Here is a 27,786-nt window from a genome sequence, read left to right on the forward strand (position 1 = left end):
TGTATTTCCTGGTTGTCTCGCCTTACAAATAATTCTCCTTCACTCCGTAAACCCAGATGGATAAGATGTATGGTTTTCGTCGCTGAATTTGTCGAGTGCTGGAGTTAACCGACGTAAAAGAGAAGACGTGTGGCATTGTCCGCAGTCCAATTCGATTCAACCGAGGATTACATTAGCCATCGACCTTGTGATACGTTCGCCCCTGTCGATTCGTTCGCTCCTGCTGATTAGTTCGCTCCTGACGATTCGTTCGCTCCTGTCAACTCGTTCGCTCCTGTCGATTCGTTCGCTCCTGTCGACTCGTTCGCTCCTGTCGATTCGTTCGCTCCTGTCGATTCGTTCGCTCCTGACGAATCGTTCGCTCCTGTCGATTCGTTCGCTCCTGTCGACTCGTTCGCTCCTGTCGATTCGTTCGCTCCTGTCGATTCGTTCGCTCCTGCTGATTAGTTCGCTCCTGACGATTCGTTCGCTCCTGTCGATTCGTTCGCTCCTGTCGATTCGTTCGCTCCTGTCGATTCGTTCGCTCCTGACGAATCGTTCGCTCCTGTCGACTCGTTCGCTCCTGTCGATTCGTTCGCTCCTGTCGACTCGTTCGCTCCTGTCGATTCGTTCGCTCCTGTCGATTCGTTTGCTCCTGACGAATCGTTCGCTCCTGTCGATTCGTTCGCTCCTGTCGACTCGTTCGCTCCTGTCGATTCGTTCGCTCCTGTCGATTCGTTCGCTCCTGCTGATTAGTTCGCTCCTGACGATTCGTTCGCTCCTGTCGATTCGTTCGCTCCTGTCGATTCGTTCGCTCCTGTCGATTCGTTCGCTCCTGACGAATCGTTCGCTCCTGTCGACTCGTTCGCTCCTGTCGATTCGTTCGCTCCTGTCGATTCGTTTGCTCCTGTCGACTCGTTCGCTCCTGTCGATTCGTTCGCTCCTGTCGATTCGTTCGCTCCTGCTGATTAGTTCGCTCCTGACGATTCGTTCGCTCCTGTCGATTCGTTCGCTCCTGCCGATTCGTTCGCTCCTGCCGATTGGTTCGCTCCTGCCCATTTGTTCGCTCCTGCCGATTCGTTCGCTCCGTTACCTAACCATTTCCGACTCTTCTCTTTGCAGAGTAGCAGAGCCGACCGTCAACAGCCGAGTACGATCAATCACCCGAAAGACGCCCAGCCGATTGTCGATCCAATACCGAGCCGAGTACTGCCGAGAAGAATATCGGCGACAACTACCAACAAGCCGACATCATCCGAGCACCCCAGATGCGAGCAAACACACCTGACGACTACCAACGAGCCGACCGTATCCGACGGCATCCGACTACCCAGAGCCGAGCAACACAACGATTGCCGACGAGCGACCAACAACCGAATATCACCGAGCCGATCCACATATCCGACGACTGTTGAGGCGACAGCCACCCTGCTATCCCTAATCCCATCCCCACACCCGATCATCATCGGGCCGACAAGCATCCATCCGAGATTGTTTGTAGCATCAGCCAATCAATCACTACATCCCCGACTAATCTCAAAATAATTGAATATTCATATATACGTAATTGTATCAATAAAGCATTGAAGCACAATTAACTGTTGTTCTTACATAAGGTTCGTGGGTCCTTAAGTCGACCCTGGAAACTGTGAGGGGGAAAGTCGTAAAACTCGTTTTCCCCACACAAACCTAGAAATTTATGACAAAAAGGCCAGAAAGGTTGTTTAAGTTGTTATTTTTTTGTTATTTTGAGTTAGTCTGTTTTGCCTATGAACGAACGATTGTGTGTTTTTGTTCCCAATAATAAATGTAGAAATTACTTGTAATGTTTTTTTTTTTTTTTGCATAGCGGGGGTACCGTTGGGATCAAAATACTCTCATAGGGAATAAACAAAGTAAACATGGTCGGAGAGAGTCAGTGCAGCGGCAGCGGAGGCGAATTGAGTAGCTGAGAGGGTGGTCGACAGAGAGTAGCGGCCAATTCGCCACGACAATAGAGGCTTAAAGAAGACTTGCGCACGGGAAAGGAGTGAGTCTATGTCGAGTGCTGATCGAGTGCGGATCGGGAAAAGTTTAGCAACCGAGAGTGATACGCGGTCGTACATTTGGTGGCAGCGCGGAATAGGACTAGTGGGTTTTTTGATTGTTCCTGTGCGATTATAAACGTGAGTACTAAGAATTATATAATTTTATATTGTGCTCCCTATACCCCTCCCAAGTGTAACCCCACAATTAGTGTGAACAGAGAACTCATACAAGGAGATTCGTGTGTTCGAAGATTTGCGGCGTATGTTTCCAATTTAGATTTGTTTTTTTTTTAACCAATATCACCACTCGCCTCGAACTCTAGGGAGGGCCGAACGGTCTCCTATAGAATCAATAGTGTAAAACTTTAGGAAGGTCCGAAAGGTCCCCTACAGTATTACTTGTGTTTAACTTTCTGGAGGGCCGAACGGTCTCCAATACAACTACTCGCGTCAAACTCTAGGGAGGGCCGAACGGTCTCCTACATTATTACTCGTGTTTAACTTTATGAAGGGCCGAACGGTCTCCAATATCACTACTCGCCTCGAACTCTAGGGAGGGCCGAACGGTCTCCTATAGAATCAATAGTGTAAAACTTTAGGGAGGGCCGTACGGTCTCCTACATTATTACTCGTGCTTCACTTCATGGAGGGCCGCACGGTCTCCACGATTATCATCTGTATTGAACTTTAGGGAGGGCCGAACGGTCTCTACATTATTACTAGTGTTTAACTTTATGGAGGGCCGAACGGTCTCCAATATCACTACTCGCGTCGAACTCTAGGGAGGAACTCTCGAACTCTAGAATCAATAGTGTAAAACTCCAGGGAGGGCCGAACGGTCTCCTACATTATTACTCGTGTTTAGCTTTATAGAGGGCCGAACGGTCTCCAATATCACTACTCGCGTCGAACTCTAGGGAGGGCCCAACGGTCTCCTACATTATTACCCGTGTACAACTTAAGGAGGGCTGAACGGTCTCCGTTATCATCCCTAGCGTTGAACTTTAGAGAGGGCCGAACGGTCTCCAATAATATCACGTGTGTTAAACTTCAGGGAGGGCCGAACGGTCTCCTACATTATTACCCGTGTGCAACTTCATGGAGGGCCGAACGGTCTCCAATACTATTGCTCGCGTCGAAACTTAGGGTGGGCCGAACGGTCACCAATATCATCACGTGCGTTTAACTTCAAGGAGGGCTGAACGGTCTCCGTTATCATCCCTAACGTTGAACTTTAGAGAGGGCCGAACGGTCTCAAATAATATCACGTGTGTTGAACTTCAAGGAGGGCCTGAACGGTCTCCAACATTATCATCTGTACTGAACTTCGGGGAGGGCTGAACGGTCCCCTATACTATTGGTAGCGTTGAACTTCAAGGAGGGCCGAACGGTCTCCAATATTCTTAGCTGTATTGACGCTTAACCAGCGTATTCGGGTGCCGACATATCTAAGAGCTCGAAAGTGGTGTCTGAGCGGATTGCCGTGAAAGGACCTGACCATCCAGCGGAGGGTGATCAAGGCTACCGGAGGTGTTCACGGCCGAAGCCGATCGTGGTAAAACTAGGTTTAAGGTTATAGATTATTGGAATTTTATAAATTGGAAATAAAGATTGAACTTGTAAATTTGAATTAAAATAAAACGAAACGTCTTTTCCCTCTCGGTTTCTGTGACGAACTCCGCCCCCTGAGTATATCCACGCTATAGGCGGAAAACGTGGCGTTACAAAACTACTGACCTAACCTCAGACTTCGGTAAAACCACTCGTTATAAGAATTAGGGAGGAATTACTAGATACAACAATTTGTTCAAATATCATCCCTGTTCCCAACCTATCCATATGTGTATATGTATGTATAGAAAAGTGTATGTCACCTACATATCATTTGATTTAATAACCTAATACATAGAATTTTATTGTAATTCACGATGTTAATAGGACACGACACACAAGCCCTGATTCCGTATATAGACCATAAACAGACATCTACTCAAAGAACTGTCTGCCCATCTTTGTGGCTGCCTGCAAAATTCTCGGTGACAGGCCATTTCCTTTTTGGTGTAAAATTCTTTAGTTTTATGAAATATCAATGAATCTGACTGCGATTTGCTGTCTGTGTGCAGTGTCTGCACGGGGGATGATAAATTAGGCAAAGTACCGGTGATCACAAGCCAGTATGGGTAGCTGCATGCCGCAAATGAAATGTGCCGGAAATTTGGTATTGTTTAGAAATTATGATTTTAATTAGATGCCTGTCGTATGTGTGTCAAGGGGGCATAAAGAAAATCCTAAGTTTGTGGGGAGGTATCCTACACCATTCATCTTTAAAAACATACATCGCCATAACCCATATATTTTTGTGAATCATTATTTTTTGAATCACTCGGTGGATTTCCTTCGCTTTCCTCAACAAATATATAGGACTCATCTTAGTCAAAATGTTAAACCAATCATGCCATAATTTCAAAAACATCATTTTTAGAAATCTTTGTTAGAAGCCACTAAACCATTTATTAGGACGGGTTTTTTTTGCCAATTATCCCATGTCATTTATCAAGTTAATTACATTTGCAGAGCGGAAGGACAGTACGAGGAAATTGTTGTTGATTTCGTTGTTCATTTTCATGCCGCAGATTGGACAGATGCACATGTAAACATCGATGCGTTTTGCCTTGGTAACAATAGAGCACGATCAGCGCAGTACAATCATAGATGTTTTTGATTTGAAATCTTTTTGTTATTTTTCGAATCAAAACATTCAACTTATTTTTAATACGTATTTTTTCGCCGTTGGTCGAGAAGAAATGAAGTGTACAAAAATATCGAATTTGCTTAGACAAATTAAAGGAACGAACGACCGACCGACATATTGCAACGGAATACAAATCAACTACATGCCCCAATGCAACAACAACAACGATAGCAACACTGCCTCAGGAGCATTTCATTCTCACTTGCAGGGCAGCAGGCATGCCATGAGACATTTACCAAAGGTGTAGCCAAAGTGAAATTTCGAAAAGAAGGAACAGTGGTTAAAATTGTTATTTAAACAAGTAAAAAAGTTCAGGCGGCTTAGCCTCGGACCTAAAGTAATGAAATAAACACAATAATTCTGACGTTTTCTGCCTTCAAGGCTTATCCTACTTACTAACCAGTTTAGCTAGTGCCCGTAGCCTTTTTAGAGCTTTTGGGCCATTATGTCGGAAAGTATGGTCTTGCCCCGAAAAAAACTTGTACCAACGTTATGGCAACAGGGAATACAAAGTCAATCGAAGGAATTTGAGAGCAGGCCTTAAACTGCATTTTTCCGAAATGGTCCAAAATATTGGACCAATATAATCCATATTCGTACCTGATCTAGGTCTAATAGAAAATGTAAGATGTGCAAAGTATGGATCAAATCAAAAGTTATAGCGCGCCACCATTTTAGCGAACAATTTAGAACTTTTGTGGTGGAGGTACCGGAAAGTGTGGAGCGATATTGGCCATTTCGAACTTAAACAAAGTTTTGACAAAACGTTGCGAAGGCCAAATCGTCTGATCCGTTTCAAAGCTGTCATGCGCTGCAGCCACTTTCTGAGCAAGTATGTGATTGCCACAGACAAATTTGTACCGTAGTAAAGGGGGCAGCGAATACAAGTTGCTACAACAAAAATCAAAGAGATTCGAGGGCAGCTCTTTAACTGCACTTTTCTGAAGTTTTGTGTGAGAGGTACCCGAAAGAGTGGACCGATAGAGTCCATATTCGAACCTTATCTATGTCTCGTAGAAATATAACGATGTGCAAAGTATGGACCAAATCGTTATAGTGCGCACCATTTTAACGAACAGTTTTGAACTTTTGGCAAAATATGACGAAGACCAAATTTTGGACCGAATCGGCTGATCTGAGATCTACTCGTCTTCTTAATAAAAGCTACGGAGACTTCCTATAGAAGACCCGTAAGGCCTCCCTATAGAAGACTAGGAAGCCTTTGAAGAACAGGGCTCCCAGAAGACGTCACTCTATAGAAGACCAGGAAACCTTCCAAGAGCTGTAATGTGGTTTTCTCGCAGGCTGAGGTAAACTCAGTTGTGTTCAGGGTCTCCATAAGGACCCACTAAACCTTACGAAATGAGAAGACTTGTATTTTCCCTTTCCAGGGGATTAATATGGATTTTATTTATTTAAGAACTAGATTAGTATCTACTCGGAATTGGATACGATAAGAATATGCTCAATGGGTATGGATCGATCGCTGGCGTGAAGATGACTGGGTGGATCGGTGCTCGTTAGATGGGGTTTTGTGGCAAGTGGCCGTTATTTTGACAATAGTTACCCTTACTCGGATGGATCATCTGAATCAGCGGTTGTTAAAGGCGTTCGCTCTGTATCGGGACCCGGTGGTTTCGCTGGTGGTTCGTGGATATTCGGGAAACTGGTATATTGATGACGGTGTGTAGATAATCGGGATGGCGGGTTGTAGGAGATCGGGGACCTGTTACTATGTCGACGGTTTGCAGGTAATCGGGACGGCGGCTTGTAGCTAACTGGGAACCAGGTGGATTTGGAGTCCGAGAGATAGGGTTTGAATACACGGTGGGTTCGGCGTTCGGCTGATGATGCTTAGTGAGCCGAGGGATTCAACGTTCGGCTGTTGATGTTCGGGAACACGATGGATACGGCGTTCGGCTGTTGATGTTCGGAAACACGATGGATTCGTCGCTCGAGTGTTAGTCTAGGACTACGGTCTAGTTTCTACAATGTACTACTACTACCCAAACAGTGGGATAGAAGACCCGAAGGCCCTTTAGAACTGAAAAACCCGGAAGTCCAGTGCCGAATGGAACAGATGACTCGAAAGCACTGTAGAACTGAAAAACCCGAAGGTCCAGTGCAATTTATTAGCCACCACACTTTAATGGGTAGCTTCCAAAAAGTATTCCCAACTCGGTAACACCAAGGTATACGTTGGCGGTTTTGGAACAACCTTTAGTTCCAACCCGTGTAGCTAACTCCCTGCAGTAGCCAGCTCACCATTTGCCTCCAAAACTGAAATACTTCAATAACTAGGAGCATGAAGCAAATGAGAATTATTAGCCGTAGGCAGGGACAATGAGTGTCGTAAAATACACTGGAGCGAAATTCATCATTGTATAGACTATTACGGCGTGAGTGTCAAGTAGAAATGGTCAAAGCGCTGGCAGTGATGTGGGTAGTTGATAGTAGTTGTTGTCAAATATACGTGCTATAACGTCACGTCACAGATCAGGTCCTGATCTTTTTCTAATCTTGGAAAACTCTTGGTATTCTATCGGATGATCTCCTTGTCTTCCCTGAGATCTCCTGATCTTGGAAGACCTCTTTGTCTTCTGTAGGAAGATATAAGGCCTTCTATAGGAAGATCTTCACGTCCTTTATAGGAAAACCTTCTGGTCTAATATAGGGAGACCTCCTGGCCTTCTATGGGAATACTGGGAATACTTCCTGATCTTCTAAGGAAGAACTACTGGTCTTTAATAGAAACACATCCTGGTGTTCTATAGGAAGACCTCTCTATTAAGACCTCCTAGTCTTCTCTAACCAGAAGGATTCTTGGTGTTTTATAAGAAGACCTCCTGGTCTTGTATAAAGGTCTATCTGGTCTTCTATTGGAAGACCTTCTAATATTTTATAGGAAGACCTCCTGGGTTAGAGAATGAATTTTTTCTAAATGAAGACCATCTGGCATTGTAATGGCAGAACTTCTATAGTTGGACCTCCTGATCTTCTATAGGAAATCTAAGACCTCCTGATCTCTCGTAAGGAGACCTCCAGATTTCCTATAGGAAGTCCTGGGTGTCTATAGAAAGACCTGCTGGTTTTCTACAACAGTACCACCTGTTCTTCTATCAGAAGTCCTCTTGGTCTTCTATAAGAAGACCTCCTGGTTTTGAATAAAAGACCTCCTGTCTTGTATAGGAAAACCTCCCTTCTTCTATAAAAAGACCTCCTGCCTTCTATTTGATGACACTCAAATCTTCTATAGGAAGATCTTCTAGTCTTCTAGAGAAAGAGCTTTTGGACTTCTAGGAGAAGGCCTTCTGGCCTACCAGAAGAGGACCTTTCCTTTTTATATAGGAAGACCTCCTCGTTGTTTTAAGTTGGACTTCCCGGACATCAATCCTTGTCTAATATACGATGCTATCCTGGCATTCTCTATGAAGACTTCCTGGTCTTCTATAGGAAGACCTCCTATTCCTCTATAGGAAGACCTTCCGGTCTCCTATAGGAAGAGACCATTCTTCTACAGGAAAACCTTTCGGTCTTCTATAAGAAGACTTCCTGATCTTCTATAGGAAGATCTTCCGGTCATCTATAGGAAGACCTTCCGGTCATCTATAGAAAAAGCTCCTGGTCTTCTATAGGATGCTATATAGCTATAGCTCTATGAAGACCTCATGGTCTTCTAGAGGAAGCCCTCCTATTCCTCCATAGGAAGACCTTCCGTTCTTCTACATGAAGACCTTTTGGTCTTATATAGGAAGACTTCCCGATCTTCTATAGGAAGACCTTTCGGTCATCTATAGGAAGACTTCCGATCTTCTATGGGAAGACCTTCCGGTCATCTATAAGAAGACCTTCCGGGATCTATAGAAAGACCTCCTGGTATTCTATAGGATGCTATCCTGGCTTTCTCTATGAAGACCTCCTGGTCTTCTAAAGGAAGCCCTCCTATTTCTCTATAGGAAGACCTTCCGGTCTCCTATAGGAAGACCTTCCGTTCTTCTACAGGAAGACCTTTCGGTCTTATATAGGAAGACTTCCCGATCTTCTATAGGAAGACCTTCCGGTCATCTATAGGAAGACTTCCCGATCTTCTATAGGAAGACCTTCCGTTCATCTATAAGAAGACCTTCCGGGATCTATAGAAAGACCACCTGGTCTTCTATAGGAATCTATCCTGGCCTTCTCTATGAAGACCTCCTGGTCATCTATAGGAAGCCCTCCTATTCCTCTATAGGAAAACCGTGCGGTCTCCTATAGGAAAACCTTCCGGTCTCCTATAGGAAGACCTTCGGGTCACCTATAGAAATACCTTCCGGTCATTTATAGAAAGACTTCCTAGTCTTCTATGGGAAGACTTCATTGAATTTTATGGGAAGGCGTTCTGGTCTTCTCTAGGAAGACCTTCTGGCAATGTCAAGGAAAACATCTTGGTCTTCTATAGAAAGGCCTTCTGCTATTCTATAGAAAGACATGATGGATTTCTATTGGAAGGCACCCAGGTCGTCTTAGAAGATTTCCTGGTCTTCTATAGGAAGAACTACTGGTCTTCTATAGAGAGCCCTCCTGTTTTTTTATAGGAAGACCTCCAGGTCTTCTCTAGGAAGTCATCCTGATCTCCTATATGAAGACCACCTGATCTTCTATAGGGAGACCTCCAGTAATTCTAAAGGAAGACATCCTGATTTTCTATAAGAAGTATCTTCTCTGCGAAGACTTTCTAGTCTTCTCCAGAAAGACCTTCTGGCCTACAATAGAAAACCTTCTCGCTCACAAAAGGAATACCTTCTCGCCTTTTAAAGGAAGACCTCCGAGTTTTTTTAGGAAGGTCATCTGGCCATTCTATTGGAAGACCTCCCGGTCTTTTACCTTCCTCTTGCTTTTTTTCAGGAAAACTTCGTGGTCTTCTATAAGAGGAGTATTCAATAGGAAGACCTCTTTGTCTTCTATGGAAAAATCTCCTTAGAATAACCGTGTTCTCTAGGAAGACATCCAGGTGTTCTATTGGAAGACATCCTGGCCATTTCAAGGAAACATCTTGGTCTTCTATAGGAAGACATGGTGCACTTCTATTGGAAGGCGCCCTCGGTCTTCGAAATAATCTTCGGTTTTTTTCAGGAAAACTTCCTGGTCTTTTAAAGGAAGACCTTCTTGTTTTCTCTAGGAAGACATATTAGTCTTCTATAGGAAGACATTTGTTTTTCTTCGAGAAAACCTCAGGCCCTTTATAAGAAGCCCTAGTGGACTTTTGTAAAACCCCCATATGAATGACCCATTAGAAACCCAATTTTAGCCCTATATAGTAAGACCTCCTGGTCTTCTCTAGGAAGACCTCCTGGCCATGTCAAGGAAGCATCTTGGTGTTCTATAGAAGGCCCTCCTGCTCTTCTATAGGAAGACATGGTGGACTCTTATTGGAAGGCGCCCAGGCCTTATAAGGAGATTTCCTTGTCTTCTATGACAAGACCTCCAGGTATTCTCCAGGAAGTCCTCCTGACCTTCTATAGGGAGACTTCCAGGAATTCTATAGGAAGACATCCTGGTTTTCTATAAGAAGAATCTTCTCTGGGAAGACCTTCTAATCTTCTCCAGAAAGACCTTTTCGTCTGCTATAGGAATACCTCCTGGTCCTTTTTAGGAAGGTCTTTGGCCATTCTACTGGAAGACCTTCCAGTCTTTTACAGGTCTCATGTTATTTCCAGGAAAACTTCCTGGTCTTCTATAGGAGGAACTTGTTTTCTTCAATAGGAAAACCGGCTAGTCTTCTATAGAAATACCTCTTGGTCTTCTATAGAAAAATCTCCTAAGAAGAACTGTATTCTCTTGGAAGACCACCTGGTATTCTATTGGAAGAAATCCTGGTCTTCTATGAAAATAACCCTCGGTCATCTATAGGAAAACCATTATTTTTTTCAGGAAAACTTCCTGGTCTTTTACAGGAAGACCTTATTGTTTTCTCTAGGAAGACATGTTAGTCTTTTATAGGAAGACCTCTGTTTTTCTTCAAGAAAACCTTAGACCCTTTATAAGAAGCAATATTGTAAAATTCCTATATGAATGACCCATTAGCAACCAATTTTAGTCCTACAAAATCTGCACCAATTCCCTAAAATCGAATGTCCCATTAAATAAATGTCATTTCGTGTTGTTCTACGTTTCTCGAACGAATCACTGTAAAACCCACCGAACTGACTTTTGTTTCCACTGACCGACCGCTGACTGAATTGGATCCTCTGAACATGTGTATATTTTTAAACTGGCAATTTGGATGGCATCCAATGTGCATTTAGCTACAGAAGTGAACTAAATCAGCATCCATCAGCCAATGTCTGTCTGTCCGTGTGTGTGTGTACGTTTATATGACATACCGACATGTTGTCGTTACGAACATACATATTTTCCCTGAGTGATCATCAACATCATCATCGCGTCCGGCAAAATATCTTGTCTTTTGTTTATGTGATTGTCTTGTGGTCGGATGTGGCCCATGTGGATGAATGCTGTAGGCATATTTCCGACAACGCCAAAAAAATAATTGAATTCATATTTGTTAATAAGAAGTTCGAAGATATTGTTTGCAAATATGACCACGGGATACTCACTTAAGTGAGTGAGCCTGCAGTTACTAATTAAATGTAAAGTAGTCATAAGGTTCATTGAGAACGATGTCCAGCTACCTTGTTGATTCACTGACATGACCAGATTTTAAAAATTGGCATTGGATAGTTAGATATTATAATAATTTGTATAATCTTTTTGAAAATTCTTCAACGGTTTTTTACAGCGGCATACATGTGTATGTACATACATATGTATGCATATGCATTTGAATATCGCCGGCACCATAGTGATACATTGTACCACATATTTATATAGGAATGCATATTTTTGTTCTTTTGTCAAAATTTTCGTACAAACTTGTGATTGATAATGAAATTTGTTTATTTTTTATCTTTAGACTTTCTCGAACTGTGGCTACACGAGATTGTGCAATATCGGATTATAATGCAACATATTCATACATACATTTGTATGTACGTATAATGTATATACATATATTTCAATGGGAAAGTGTGTATGTCATGTCTATCATTGGCGTCAATGAAAATAATACATGCTATATCGGATATCTGTCTATATGTATGTATACGATTTCTATATCAAGGTCGTACAGAAATAAAATAGGGTGTTTATTATAAGTGGTATGCCAGATATTGGCACTAAATGGTTTATCAAAAAATATTATTCTTTTGAGGGAATATCTGTTACTAAGAGATTGTATAGATCAAAGAAATGGCTAAGGCAAATACATCCAACTACATCTAGGGTATTCTCCAGCATGATTTATGCACTTTTTCATGCGCTCAAACCATTTGTCGAAGCTTTTTTTCGACTCCGAATGAAACACCTCATAAACATGGTTTTCAAACGCTTCAACAGCATCTTCTGGCGACGAAAATCGTTGATCACGCCTTTTTTCTTGATGTGCAGGATAAAAAGAAGTCATTGGGTGCAATGTCAGGGCTGTATGGCGGATGACCCACCACGTTTTGGTCAGTCAAAAAGTCGCTGATGTAAGAGAGCACATATGGATGCACAATTCTCTTGTTCGTTTTGAAATTTTGTATGGGAAGTACGCGAAGTAGTCGGCCGATAAGTCCATATTCGATTCTGATCAATACAAACGTATGTTCCCCCAACATCTCCGAAGGACAAGGGGACTTCTCGCATATCCATGTACACCGAATGTAAGTCAACATTATTACACTGAGAGGATTTGCCACTGCCAAAAATTTTGATATTCTGGCCAGGTATTGTACCGCAGACCTTCTGAGTGCAAGTCGAAAGTGAGTACTTCTGCACCGACTTGTAAAATTGTCTCAAATGTTTTTCGTCCAAACATACTTGGGGTGTAAAACCAATATATCGATAAGACGCATTTTGGTCGAATGGAAATGTATACACTAGGGCTATAACCAAAAAAATACCACGCCAGTACCATGTGCGGAATATTGTCCTGATAACGAAAACGGGGTTTTTAGTTCGATTCGGTGAAAAAAGTTTCCGTCCGCACCGACTGCGATTACTAAAGCCCTTTTGATATATTTTTTTCTATTTAAAAATTTAAATTTGCTTTGTTTGAATAAATATTTATAGAAAACAAACACGATTCTCACAGTCAAAGTCATTAAACACAGTATGTAACTTTCTGAACTAAACTTCAACGCATTTGGTGCGGAAACTTTTTTTCGCGATAGAGAAAAAATTACACCGTATTTCATTGTGGTTTTTCATGCTCTACACGGCTATGCTGTGGTAATTTTGATATTTGCAAAAATTACAAACAAGTTATAACCCTAATATACACCCTCGACAATGGCCCTCTACATATCATTTGTCCTACAACCCCAACTATGTATAGATTTCCGCTTATCCCTTTTGGAGATGAGGTCTTTAACTGCATCGAAATTTTTGATATTAACTTTGACTGTTGGTCCGAGTTAGTCCGCAGTGTTGCCAGGCGTCATTTGACATTTTTTTTGGAAAGTTTGAGAGTTTTTAGCCTGAGAGTTTACTCAAAGAGTGACACATCTCAAAAAATCAAGTACCGAGAAAAACGCGTTTTAAGTTGCGATTGAAATTTGGCTTCCCAACTTAAAAAAATTACTACACAAAAAATAAAATAACTTATTGGATCATCTTTTGTAAGTGCTATCAGTGCTTAATTCCTGTGCAAGATCAAGCATGATTTGAAGTGCTTAAGTGCATTATAACCTCAAAAGACTTTTTTGATGATTTATGCCAAACTCCTAGCAAATAAGCTGTAACTCGTTGAGTTTGAGAGTATCAACTTGAAAATTTGACATAATATAAAGTAGAAGTCGTAGAAAAAATAGAAATTGCTAACTCAGCAATAAAAAAGTGTCAGTCGGCTTTGCCGACAGATATATGTATACCCTTAGCCAATGTGAAGCAAAACTTTCAACTCTGGACGGAACGAATGTATTTAAGGTCTCTTCAGAATTTTGTGGCCTTTTTGAACATTTAATCTTGCCGACAAAAATGTGGATTAGGAATTAACTGAACTAAGATAAAAATGTTGAACCTTTGTGGGGGAGGTACCCTTAGGGAGGACCGATATGGGCCATTTTAGAAGTTAAACTAAATTTTGACAAAATATTAGGAGATCCAAAGTTTGGACCAAATTGGTTGCCCCATTCAAGTGATATTGTCCTAGCATTTTAGTGACATTTTTTTTAAATATTGGGGAGAAGTACCGAAAGTTGTGGACCGCTATTGCCCATGAAACTAAGTTTGGATATAATATGACAAAGACCAACTGTTGGACCAAATCGGTTAAACAGTTTGACCGCCATATATGGTGACATTAGGGTTTTTACAGCTTTCGCGCTGTTTTCCCAAGAAATATGGACTTGCCCCTGAAAAAACTTTTAACGTCGTAATGGAGGTAGCGAATGTAAATCGCTTCAACAAAAATCAAATTGATTCGAGAGCAGGACTTAAAGTTAACTTATCCGAAATTTTGTGTGAGAGGTACCAGAAGGAGTATACAAATATAGTTCATATTCGAACCTGATCTATATCTGGTATATATATTGGGATGTCCAAAGTATAGATTACATTGGTCACTCCTTTCAAGAGCTATCGTGCGGAAAATTTTTTTTGAACATTTTTGAAGTTTTGTGTTGGGGAGGTTTCTGAAGGAGTGGACCTATATAGCCCATCTTCGAATTTAAACTATGTTTTGATAAAATATTACGAATGCCAAATTTTGGACCGAATCGACAGATCCGTTCGAGAGTTATCTTGCGCTCCTACCACTACACAAGGTGTCATAGAGTCACATTCGTCTACCCACCTTAATACCCTTTTCCACCACTATCACTCATATTTCTCTCTCAATATTATAATTATCTCCTTACCTGTACAAACTCCTTTCTTTACTCTCTAATATCAACACCTGATTTAAATTACTCTCTCTCTCTCTCTCACTCACTTTCTAAAATATACTCTCGTATAATATAATCTCTCTTACTCGCCAATTGTCTCCCACTCATTCCCACTTTAGCTCCAATTTTTATTGATGCAAATAATTATTAGTTCAAGTCATTGTTTAAAGAGATATTTTGAAGTTCTAATTGATAACACTGTGCCACAAATTGGAACTCAAGGTCTGTGCGGTGGAAAATTCCTTTTGGAGATGAAAGCCCTTAGTGAGTATATCAAGAACCCAAAAGGAAATTTTCCCCATAGGTCAAGTTTCTGAGATATCGCGCGATGAATTTTCTGAATTTTCGCCTATGATGCTTGAAAAATAGCTTTATATATCTGTTTGCCGTTATTGTAGCGTCGTTTTGAGATTACATGTCTTCAGTCAAATCGAATGGCGAATCTTTTTGTAGAACATTTCATTCTTCTAACTCAATTCCTTTCATGTCCTTATCGTCCTTTCTTTCTTGAACCGTAGTAAATGTACCACAAGATGAGATTTTACAGCATCCAAATATTCCACAAAAATATTGCTCAAAGAATTTTAGGTACGGTTCTCATTGACAACTAATCGATATTGTCACGTTTTCATTGTCGTTATTTGTTATGTATTGGTAGGTAGACATACCCATTGATTATCGCTTAATTGACATCTGGAATGTATCTGAAATATTTACCATATATAGCTCCCGATATGCTGAACACGTTAATGATAAATTTTCAGAAGTTTGACCTATGGCATAACTGTCCTTCCGGGTTCATAATATTAACTTCATCCACTTTCATCGACAAAAAGAATATTTCACCCACCATGCTTTGTTCTTCATATTTACGCGCAGTGATATTTTTCCTTAAAAACGGTTCAAGAATACGGGTTTTTTGTTTTAGCACCGAACTCAGGTAAGATGCTGTCAAAAAATTTATTTTCCCTGATTGGCAATTTTATTAGCTTTCTAATGGTATACATATAAGCTTAATCGGTTACTTAAAATCGGTACAAAATCCGGGTTTTATATCGCTATATCCGGTTCAAAATATTAGATAACCGGATCTATTCTCCAAGAAACTTTGTCATTAACGTGTTCAGCATATCGGGAGCTATATATGGTAAATATTTCAGATACATTCCAGATGTCAATTAAGCGATAATCAATGGGTATGTCTACCTACCAATACATAACAAATAACGAATTTACAGAAAAACAAAACACAGGCTTTTTTCTGAACAAAAACCGGGTAAATTTCAAAAAGGACAATGAAAACGTGACAATATCGATTAGTTGTCAATGAGAACCGTACCTAAAATTCTCTGAGCAATATTTTTGGGGAATATTTGGATGCTGTAAAATCTCATCTTGTGGTACTTTTACTACGGTTCAAGAAAGAAAGAACGATAAGGACATGAAAGGAATTGAGTTAGAAGAATGAAATGTTCTACAAAAAGATTCGCCATTCGATTTGACTGAAGACATGTAATCTCAAAACGACGCTACAATAAAGGCAAACAGAGATATAAAGCTATTTTTCAAGCATCATAGGCGAAAATTCAAAAAATTCATCGCGCGATATCTCAGAAACTTGACCTATGGGGAAAATTTCCTTTTGGGTTCTTAATATACTCACTAAGGGCTTTCATCTCCAAAAGGAATTTTCCACCGCACAGAAACCTTGTTGCACAGTGTAATATAAGAAAATGTAATTAGCTGAAGAGTTTGAGTCGTAATCAAGATCTTGATAGTGTTTTGAAGAAATAAAGTGTTTTATTTGAAAAGAAAAATATAAATGTTTTATCAACCCGATAATAACATAACTATAGGGGTTTTTTGCATCTTTCAGGCTATTTTCTCAGGAAGTATGGACTTGCCCCTGATGAAACTTGTACCGTCGTATAGGGGGACGTGAATACAAGTAGTTGCAACAAAAATCAAAGCGATTCGAGAGCAGGTCCTAAACTGAACTTATCCAAAATTTTGTGTGGGAGGTACCCGAAGGAGTGGGACGATTAAGTCCATATTGGAACCTCATCTAAGTCTGGTAGAAGTTTCACGATGTGCAAAGTATGGACCAAATCGGTTACTCCCTTCAAGAGTTATCGTGCCGACAAATTTTCCGAACATTTTGGAACTTTTGTGGGGGAGATACCGGAAGGAGTGGATCGATATAGCTCATCTTCGAACTTAAACTAAGTTTGAACAAAATATTACGAAAGCCAAAATTTGAACCGAATCGGTTCATCCGTTCGAGAGTTATCGTGCGCCCCAGCCAGACAGACAGACGGACGGACATTGCTAAATCAACTCCAAATTGTCTGAAACACATTTCGTCCAAACATACTTGGGGTCTAAAACCATTATTTCGATGAGGCACATTTTGCCCGTATGAAAGTGTATATACCCTTTCTAGCCTAAAGTCTGAGGGTATAAAAATATGAAAATCTCCAGATGCAGACTCTTGGCTTTAAAGCTGCACTGATATTGGCAAATTATTTCATTGGTCATTGGATTTAGTCGTTCACACAATAATCCAGACATTATCTTATAGATAATGGGGATCAGACTTATATAATTTGAACACATGTTCCAATAATCGGATGGTCACATTCCAATCGTCGGATACTTGTTCTCCCTTCCAGATGATACTAAGTAGGTCCCGCATACTTCTTATCAGCATGTCGCCTCTATTCTTAAATAGCCCGACTACTAAACCATCGGCACCTGTGGTCAGTTTGTTGTTGTCTATACCCTACCCTGGCTGGGAGGTATACATTCAATAAGATAGTCTAGGATTAGATCAGTGATATCTTGGTCGTCTTTGTTTGTACTGGAACAGTTTGGAAAAATGATATTTCCATACCCTGAGCACGCTATCTGTGGAATAGAATTTTGGTAGAATTTCATGTTTGAATTCATTCTGACTACTGTATGTCTCGATTTTTTCAAACTTCCGCTTTTCTATTTTTGTCGTTTCCTGTGGCAAAAATGTTTGTCCTCCATCCGCTACTTCTCTCGATGGCTTCGCGTTGCTACTGATTGTAAAATAGGCTCTTTATGCCGCATTCTTCTCTTCGATAGCAGCACGACATTCCTGGTCATTTGGGTCCTTGTTAAAGGTCTATGGATTCTGTGGAATATGCTGACAATATGTGTTATGATTTCAGCTTTTAGATGTATTACATCCATGTTGTGTCTATTTGTACTTTGTGGCCGTTAAAGGGCTAACTTAATGCACTCTCTAATACAGAGAGGCAAACAAATATTGCAAAGCTATTCGATTCGTTTTGAAAACATTATATTCAGCAAATAGGGGAATACATCATATTTAAGCAGTCATCTGTAGTGCAATTCCCCAACTCGTTTTTTTGAGTTACCGACAACAGTCGGTAACATTAAAACGCAAAATTATGAATTTATTAAATTATTTAATTTTACCGATTTTTGTCGGTAACTCTAAAAATGAGTTAGAGAATCGTACTACTGATCGATTCTTCAACTTATAACAAATTGTGTGATAAATCACCGAAAAAAAATATTAACAATCTTAAAAATAATTTCAATTTACTAGTTGGTCTATTGGTTCGTCACTATTTGATGATTCAGAGCCCAAATGTCTCGCAAAGGAAAGGAAAACAAAAAATAGATTCATAAATTTGTTAAAAATACTTTCGATGAATGTCAGCCAAAAAGTTAATTACTTATTAGCCAGCCAACATTCGGCAATGTGCAATGCAAAATTATTATTCAGTGCCATTAAATTTTTTGAAAATATTTCTGACAATTTTCGTTGCGATTCACTGGTCTGTGAATTAGGGTTTGAGGAGGGAAGAAATATTAATGATTTTCTTTTCACAAATATGTGAATATGGCAGTGCGAATGCGATTTATGTACAGTATTTCAAAGAGAATAAACATTTAGTTATATGAGGAAAACAATTAAAATGATGTGAAATAAATAGCGTTTTATGTGGGGTTAACAAAATGTATTCTGTATGAATAAATGACAAGTAGACAATGAAATTTTGTAAAAAAAAATGTAAACCCAATGTAATCGATTATCTGATCTAAATTGTGTTACTTTTTATCTAAAAGGGTCCATCAAATGAAGCCACTGTTCACCAATCTGAAGAACAAAAAAAGGAAATCAAATTCAAATGCTTCGTTGCTCATTTGCCATCGCCATCAATAGCCAACATTAATATTTTGAAGGTGTAAATTGAATGTTTTATTTCGATGAATTCAATTAAATCGTTTGAAAATATTTTAGATTATTCGTCGTCTTTTTTGAAGACTAATTTAGAAAACCTAAAAACGAATAAATAAAAAAACGCCGTTTATTAAAGGAATTAGTGATCTGTGACCGGGCGACATGCATATTTGTCAGTGTTTCTTAGAAAATATATTGCAATTAATAAATATTTTTATTAAACATTAATCACAACATTCAAGCAGACATACATACATACACAGACATACAAACGCACATTCACCAACTGACTGTGTAATATGAAAATATGGTGTATTATGAAATAAAATGAACATTCATTGAGTCATACGACTTAATAATGTTGTGAATATTTCTATTTATTTTTAAATGAAAAATATATTTGAATATATGGTAAAAACCAAATTTCTTTTGCAATTACATTTGAAAAAGTTAAAAAAAATTTGCGAACACATCTACGATTATTGGTACAGAGGTTAGGGAAAAACTTTTGATTTTAAATTCGTTCGCGTTCACAAAATCGGCTGATGCGTGCAAAAGTTATAGCGGTTCTTATTCTCATACTAGCAGACCCCGGTCCGCGTTGCTGGCCCGTCGTAATGAGTTTTAAAACAGCTTTTAATGGACTTTATGTTTGATAATTCAAAAATAGATATTGTATACCTCACTTCTTCGGTCCATTGTCAAACCGAGGCAGATTTGAAATTTATCAACAGATTTCGTCTGTAGCCTTTCTTTTCTCTTACGGATTTTTTTCGCCCATTGATGCTGTTTAGGATTTATTATCGTCCATGTCCAACGTTGCCTCGAAAATTATAATGCAAGTCGATGCACTCATAAGTCAATTATAAAACAATAGGGCCCGAAATTCATCAACAAATATATAGCATTTTGGACCACGGGACATTTCTGAAAATTGCTTGAAATAAGGTACAGTAGTTTTGGAAAAATAATGTATTGAGAAGAGTGGGCGTGGTTATCAGTTTTCAAGATATAATATACTTAGCCAATTTGTACCTATGGTACACACAACCCCATTGCCTCCCAAAATATATGCTTAAACCGATATAATCTTAAGTTTGACTTATACATATAGCGTTTAAAAGAAAGGCATAGGGAAGGTACCCCACCTCCTGCGAAATTCATAAAATATACATAACAATGGCAAACATTGAGCTTTTGCTGCCAATTTGATGGAAATCGGTTCAGTAGTATTGGAGATATAACGTATTTAAAAACAGTCGTGGTCGGGTCTTAAGGCCCCAATAAAGTACATAAATTGTAGATTAATAAGTAAATTTTTAAACCAATACATGTGTAATTTTTATACCCTCAGCATTTTTGCTAACGAGTGTATATAGTAACATGGGGCGCCTTCGCCACTGGGGCGGCTACGCCAGGTCGATTTTCTCGCAAAATACAAGTGCTAGAAAAAATCCGTTAAAAACAAAATTGTGAGTTTGATGAAGATCTATCATCTCCCAAAAGTTGGCAGTGTTGTCATAGGTATGATAGCGGACGCGCGCGGTTTTGTGTTTTCAGGGTATTGGGTAAAATAATTATGGTAGGTATATTTTGTGATATCTTCTTTACCATTTGTGATATCAAAAACACATTTTATACCGTTAGAAGACAACTACTGAAAAATATAAATCCCAATAATTCGCATGAAAAAAGCAATTGCAAATGTCAATATATTAATATTATGAAATATGTAAGGGGTGGGGCGCCTACGCCATGATAGGGGCGTGGTGGGTTAATGTTCGAAATATGTCATGTTTAACTTAAATTCTTTATACCATAGATATACCACACTATAATATGAAGTTAAAATCAAATATTATCCTAAACGTATCTTGTTTTAGTTATATTATGATTTTTGTACCTAAATTCAAGGCAGCTACTTCAATTAACCTCTAGAATCGGTTACTTTTAATGAATTTTAAAATAATTTTTAATTATTCAATAGAAAACATGTTCTTTTTTTACATAATCTTGATATTTAAGGAAGGATTTACAGTTTTAGAGTCCGTTGAAGAATGTTCAATATCGATGGCGAAGCTGCCCCATGGGTGAGGAGGCTTCGCCACTTTTTACACATTTTGTAAATTCTCAAAAATAATATTTTAAGAACAAAATTATAACCATTTATATATCAAAACTTATAGTCAAGATATGCTAATATTTGTTCCAAAAATAATATTTGAATATTTTGAACAAAACATTTTGAACAAAAACGTGGCGAAGGCGCCCCATGTTACCATATACACTTTCATACGGGCAAAATGTGCCTCATCGAAATAATGGTTTTAGACCCCAAGTATGTTTGGACGAAATGTGTTTTAGACAATTTGGAGTGGATTGAGCAATGTCCGTTCGTCTGTCTGGCTGGCTGGAGTGCACGATAACTCTCGAACGGATCAACCGATTCGGTCCAAAATTTGGCTTTCGTAATATTTTGTCCAAACTTAGTTTAAGTTCGAAGATGGGTTATATCGGTCCACTCCTTCCGGGAGGTACCGGAGGTACCACAAAAGTTCGAAAATGTTCGGAAAATTTGTACGTACGATAACTTTTGAAGGAAGCAACCGATTTGGTCCATAATTTATAACTCGTGAAAAGTCTACCAGACTTAGATGAGGTTCCAATATGGACTTAAGCGGTTAACTCCTTCGGGTACCTCCCACACAAAATTTCGGATAAGTTCAGTTTAGGACCATCTCTCGAATCGCTTTGATTTTTGTTTTAGCAACTTGTATTCACCACCCCCTACACGACGGTAAAAGTTTCATCAGGGGCACGTCCATACTTCCTGAGAAAATAGCCTGAAAGTTGCAAAAAAAACCCTATGACACGGTGTGAGGTGGTTGGAGCGCAAGATAACTCTCGAAAGGATCTGCCGATTCGGTCCAAAATTCAGCCTTAGTAATATTTTGTCCAAACATAGTTTGTGTTCGAAGATAAGCCATATCGGTCCACTCCTTCAGGTACCTCCCCCACAACATTTCAAAAATATTCGGAAAAATTGTTCGTACGGTAACTTTTGAAGGGAGTGGCCGAATTGGTCCATACTTTACACATTCTAATATATCTACCAGATATACATCAGGTTCAAATATTGACTATATTAGTCCACTTCATGCAGTACCTCCCAAACAAAATTTCGGATAAGTTCACTTTAAGACTTGCTACTGCATTGCATTCGCTGCCTCACTTCCGATGGTAAAAGTATTTTCAGGGGCAAATCCACACTTCTTAAGCAAACAGCCCGAAGGTAGTAAAACCCCCCTATGGCACCATATGTAGTGGCTGGAGATCGACTTCCATAATGGTCAATGTTGATCCATTCCTTTAAGTATTTCCTCTGCACTTTAATCTAATAATCATTTTTGTCGGTTTATACGTCCACAATTTTTAAAACCTTCTAAATACATACGTTTTTTTGGGAAAAAATAGTTTCAATATATCATTGAGCTTATATGAATCGGGGTGCACTCATTGATATGAGAGAAGTCTCCCCTTGTCCCGTATGGGATGTTTGTGTTTGTGGAACAATTATAGTTTCAATATACACATGCTGAGGGTATATCTCTGTCGGCCAAGCTGACTGATACTTTTTTTACTTGTTTGTCCAAACTTAGTTTTAGTTCGAAGATGTGCAATTCCTATCAACAACTTCTAGTACTAAAAAGTGTATCTAAATGGTATGCACGATATATTTTGAACGGGGCAACCAATTGTGTCCAAACTTTGGATCTTCTAATATTTTGTCGAAATTTAGTTTAACTTCTAAAATGGTACATAATGGTCCAAAAGTTATACGATGACGCACTGAAATAACTAGTGGGTACGATATCTATAGAAAAGATATGACTCCCAAAATAAGTTACATTTCCATAATGGACTATGTCGGTCCATTCGTATGGGTGGCCGTGAATACAAGTTGTACAACAGAAATTAAAACGATTCTAGAGCAGGTCCTAAACTGAACTTTTCCGAAATTTTGTATGGGAGGTACCCGAAGAAGTGGACCGACCATATTGGAACCTCATCTAAATATGGAAGAAACTTTAAGATGTGCAAAGTATGGATTAAATCGGTTACTTCCTTCAGGAGTTATCATGCGCACAAATTTTCCGAACATTTTCGAAATTCTGTGGGGGAGGTACCGGAAGGAGTGGACCGATATAGCCCATATTCGAACTTTAATTATGTTTGGGCAAAATATTACGAAAGCCAAATTTTGGAGCGAATCGGTTGATCCATTCGATACGGATGGACATTGCTAAATCAACTACAAATTGTTTGAAACGGAAATAAAACGTTGACCTTTTCTCCAAATAAGCTTTTGCCCCTTCCGACTCCTGAATATTATCTGACTATCACCAAACTTAATAGCCTTCTTCCTCTGAGGGACCCGCATCAACTCCCAAAATATTCGTGACGATCCGATCAAAATTGCGTGATTACAAAAAATCAGAAAATGGGATGTATTACAGACTATTGCTATATCTTCGTTATTTGGCCACCTACGCCAACATACTTTGCATCATTGTAAAGGTGGGATAATCTACTTTCATAGTCAGGATTTGCTTTTGGAAGCTCCCCATCCAAAGCTGTGATATTCGTCCTTATAATTAAAATGAAAAATTGGGTTGTATTAGCGACTATTGCGATATCTTCGTTGTTTGACCACCTACGACAACCTACTATACATCGATGTAAAGGTGATATTTTCTACAACAACACCCAAAATTTGGTGACGATCTGGTCAAAATTGCGACCTGTAGCGTGGTTTAGATGGACAGACGGACACACATAGCCAGATCGACTCAGCTCATCGAGACATTCATTTTGGTATATATAAGTATGGGTCTACGACCATTATTTCGATGCGTTACAAACTGTTTGGCCAAAACCAACTTATAATACCCTACCTCTTGTGTTTAAAGTTTTTATTGAGACTAAAAAAATGTATACAAGTTTTGGTAAAAAAAACTTATACAATTAAAGGCATGACATGCTATGTTGAATATAGTATTTTAACAGCAAAGTAAACATACAAATGAGTAAAACATTCTAATTACAACACTCTCCCTGAATGTATAAACATTTGTTTTAAAATGATCAATTAACGTATTATGGATTTATAAAAGACCAAAGTAATTCATTAACTTATTAAGTTTTTGTACTGATATAGGTTTCGTGAGGGCATCTGCTACCATTTCGTTTGTTGAGATATATTCTAGGGTAACTTCTTTTGCTTCGATTTTTTGTCTAATGAACTTTGCTTTTATATCCACATGCTTTGTTTTGTTTGAATAGTTGTTGTTCAGGGCCACTTGTATAGCCCCCTTATTGTCACAAAATAATTTGATGGCTGTTTCGCAATCTGGGTTGAGTTCCTTTTCCAGCCTTTTTAACCAAATTGATTCTTGAATAGCTGCAGTCACGGACATAAATTCAGCTTCTGTTGAAGAAAGTGCTACGGTCTTTTGTTTTTTCGTTGCCCATGAAATAGCAGCTGATTGATAAATAAATACGTAGCCTGTTGTTGACTGTCGATCATCCACATTGCCTGCCCAATCAGCATCGCAATAACCGATCATGTTTGATTGTTTACTACTTGCTCTGTAAACCAAACCTTTATCAAGCGTTCCCTTTAAATAACGCATTACACGCTTTACGGCCTCCCAATGAGCTTTGCCAGGGTTTGTGCTAAAACGACTTAACACATTAACGGCGTATGATATATCTGGACGTGATATCTGTGATGCAAACAACAGACATCCAATTGCCTGCATATATGGAATACGTGACATTTCATTTTTCTCTTTGTCATTCTTTGGGCTCATAGAAGACGATAGTTTTTGATTAATATCGATTGGCGTTGAAATAGGGTTACAATCATCCATTCTAAAACGCTTCAACACATCCGCTATGTATTTGCTTTGGTCTAACTTTATGTGATCTACGCCTCGTGTGATCTTCATTCCAAGCACAGTTGATACTTCACCCATATCTTTCATTTTGAACGCTTTAGAAAGTTTCTTCTTTACGTTTCGGACCGCCTTGATATTATCCGAAAAAATGAGAACATCGTCGACGTATATTGCGACATAAAGCTTATACCCGTTGTTGGTATCGTGGTATATACATTGGTCGATGTCACTCCGCACAAGACCCATTTTCAATAATTCATTATTAATAGTCTGGTTCCAGACTCTACCAGACTGTTTTAAACCATACAAAGATTTCTCGAGTCTGCATACCTTTTTCGAACCATCACAAAATCCTTCTGGCTGGTGCATGTATATAGTTTCTTTAAGGTTTCCATTTAAGTACGCACTGACCGCATCCATTTGATGTATCACCATGTCGTTTTTTGCAGCTACCAGCCTAGCTTTCCATTTCTTTGGATTACCATCATTATCACATTTGGTTCTGAACACCCATTTGCACTGCACGGCCTTTTCACCCGGTGGTAATTCTGTCAAAACCCACGTATTATTTGATTTCAGTGAGTTGATTTCTTCATTCATAGCAGATTTCCAATTTTCCGCATGCTCTGAAGACATTGCTTCTTTGAAACTTCCAGGATCAGTCGAAACAAACTCAATTGCACAAAAACTTGATGACGGTAGATTTCTGTTTGCGATTCTTTCAGATCTGCGTATAGTCGGTCCTTCACTGCTCGGTTGGTTATTATGCATATCTGGCGACCATGTGCTATCAGTTCGTCTTTCTGCATTATCACAATTCGACGGCCAATCAGTATCCAAATATTCACTATCCGACTCCGATTCAGGATATGCCTCGCCAGGAACTAAGGTGCCGTCGGCTTGTTCATCGTCATTATCCGTTTCGCTATAACGTGGCGAAGGGGTCGATTCACTGTCACAATTTGATGGGACATCAATTGCTTCTGATGCGACATCAATTTCACTCTCCCCTGAATCGACACCACCATAATGTTCCAAATCAGGATAATAGAAATCTTGCACACTATTTTCTGTTGCCATTACTTGCCTATGTTCTACGAAAACAACATCTCGACTTATAATTATACTGCCATCATTAGGGTTGTACAAACGATATCCTTTGCTTTCACTGCTGTATCCCACCATGATACACTCGGTCGATTTCGGATCTAGTTTTGATCTCCTTTCTTTTGGAATATGAACTAACGCTGGGCAACCAAAAACTCTCAAAAATTTCAAATTTTGTTTGCGTCCAGTCCATATTTCTTCTGGGCATTTGTCTGAGCCACGGCAAGGAACACGATTAATTAAAAATGCGGACGTGGCTGCGGCTTCAGCCCAAAAACGATGATCTAGACCACTATCTAGAAGCATACATCGAACTCTTTCCATAATGGTTCGATTCATCCGCTCTGCAACGCCGTTCTGTTCAGGAGAATATACACAAGACCTTTGATGAACTATTCCTTGTTCCTTAAAGAAATTTGAAAACTGCTTGTTCACATATTCTCCTCCATTATCTGTTCGAAGAATTTTAATTCTCCTTCCGGTTTGCTTCTCAACCAAAGATTTGAATTCCACGAACTTGGAAAAAACATCCGATTTTCTCTTCAACGGATATACAACCACTTTTCGAGAGAAGTCGTCGACGAAAGTAACTAGAAAACGACTTCCGGAAAATGACGTTGTGCTGAGTGGTCCCACAACATCCGAATGGACGAGTTCCAACAATTCAGTCGCTCTAGTACCTTCTTCATTATTTGGCCTGCGTGTTTGCTTACCCTTAACACAAATCGTACACAGATCTTCCTCTTTATTTGAGAACTGCATTCCGATATTCGCATCTTTCACTTCATGGAGCTTTTTATTGCAGATGTGGCCCATTCTCCGATGCCACAAGTTAAAATCGTTTTTTACAACTAAAGCACTAGAAGACACTTTGGTAGATGAGCTCTCCAAACGATGTAACTCATTAAAAACTCTTGCAGACGCTATGGTCTTTCCTTTACAATCAGAAATTCGACATACATCACCTTCAAATGTCACCTTCTTGTTGTTTCTTGTAATTTGCCTAACAGAAAGTATATTAGTGCACAATTTAGGCACATACTCCACATCTTTTACGGTGATAGTTTTGGCTTTGTTTTTACAGTTGATTTCCAAGTCGATATCTCCAACACATTTGACCTCAAGTTCTTCTTTATTAGCCACAATTACCTTCTTAGATTCCACGTCTCTAATGTTGTACATATCCAAGTTGCTATTGGTCATGTGGTTACTTGCTCCGCTATCTATAAACCAATAATTTGAGTTCGCATTTATTTCAGTTGTTGCATTTGCGCATAATGTAAGGCCTTTCGTTGCAAATAAAACCTCAGATTTCTTGTGATTATTTCCTTGACCACCATTTGAATAGGATTTGTTCGGGCAGTTCTTCGAAATATGGCCCACTTTCTTGCAATTATAACAAACTATTTGCTTCTTGAATTTCTTTGACGTCTTTGCTTGAAGTGCAGCTTGCTTTCCTGGCGCTTGGTCAAATTTTGCATCCTGGAGTAAAAGGTTCTTTACCATATCGACGGTCAACTTTTCTTTTGAGTTCTCCACGGCCATCACCAGGGGTTTGAAATCATCAGTTAAACCGGCCAACATCAATGAAGCCGTTAGTTCGTCGTCTATATTCAAGCCAGCGTTCTTGACTTTTAATGCAATAATTACCAATTCGTTAACGTAGTCCTCAATTGTCTTGTAATTTTGCATTTTAATGTTAACCAACTGCTTCAGAAGTTCAACCTTACGAGTTAGGCCCGTATCCTCGTACGCT

The 27,786-nt window shown here is 39.4% G+C and overlaps 1 protein-coding gene across 1 annotated transcript in view; it reads left to right on the forward strand.

Moving 5' to 3' along the window:
• Positions 1-2,030: 2,030 nt before the first annotated feature.
• Positions 2,031-27,786, forward strand: part of ppk17 (amiloride-sensitive sodium channel pickpocket 17) — a 70,940-nt gene continuing 45,184 nt past the window's right edge. Inside the window, exon 1 of the mRNA XM_073965684.1 lies at positions 2,031-2,144. The gene's annotated coding sequence lies outside the window, so the exon portion shown is untranslated. The remainder of the gene's footprint in view (positions 2,145-27,786) is intronic.

This window comes from Musca autumnalis, unplaced genomic scaffold (assembly GCF_047663935.1).
Source record: "Musca autumnalis isolate F117 unplaced genomic scaffold, ASM4766393v1 scaffold_2, whole genome shotgun sequence".
NCBI lineage: Eukaryota > Metazoa > Arthropoda > Insecta > Diptera > Muscidae > Musca > Musca autumnalis.